The 400-nt window shown below is 40.2% G+C and overlaps 1 pseudogene; it reads left to right on the forward strand.

Moving 5' to 3' along the window:
• Window positions 1-400, forward strand: part of LOC105819300 — a 73793-nt pseudogene that overhangs the window by 51779 nt on the left and 21614 nt on the right.

Raw genomic sequence — 400 nt, forward strand, 5'->3', positions numbered from 1 at the left:
ACATTATGGGGGTACAACTGTTTAGGTTACATTGTCCTTGCCCTCCCCTCCAGTAAGAGCTTCAAGCATATCCATCCCCCAGATAGTGCACATCGCACTCATTATATATGTATATACCCATCCCGTCCTCCCCCTTCCCATCTGCCCGATTACTGATAAATGTTATTCTTACATGTGCAACTAGGTGTTGATCAGTAAAACCAATTTCCTGGTCAGTACATGTGGTGCTTATTTTTACATTCTTCGGATACTTCACTTAATAGAATGGGTTCCAGCTCTATCCAGGAGTATACAAGAGGTGCTATATCACCATTGTTTCTTAAAGCTGAATAGTACTTTATGGTATATATATACCACATTTTATTATCCACTCATGTATTGATGGGCACTTGGGTGGTTT

Source organism: Propithecus coquereli, unplaced genomic scaffold (assembly GCF_000956105.1).
Source record: "Propithecus coquereli isolate 6110/MARCELLA unplaced genomic scaffold, Pcoq_1.0 Scaffold479, whole genome shotgun sequence".
Lineage (NCBI taxonomy): Eukaryota > Metazoa > Chordata > Mammalia > Primates > Indriidae > Propithecus > Propithecus coquereli.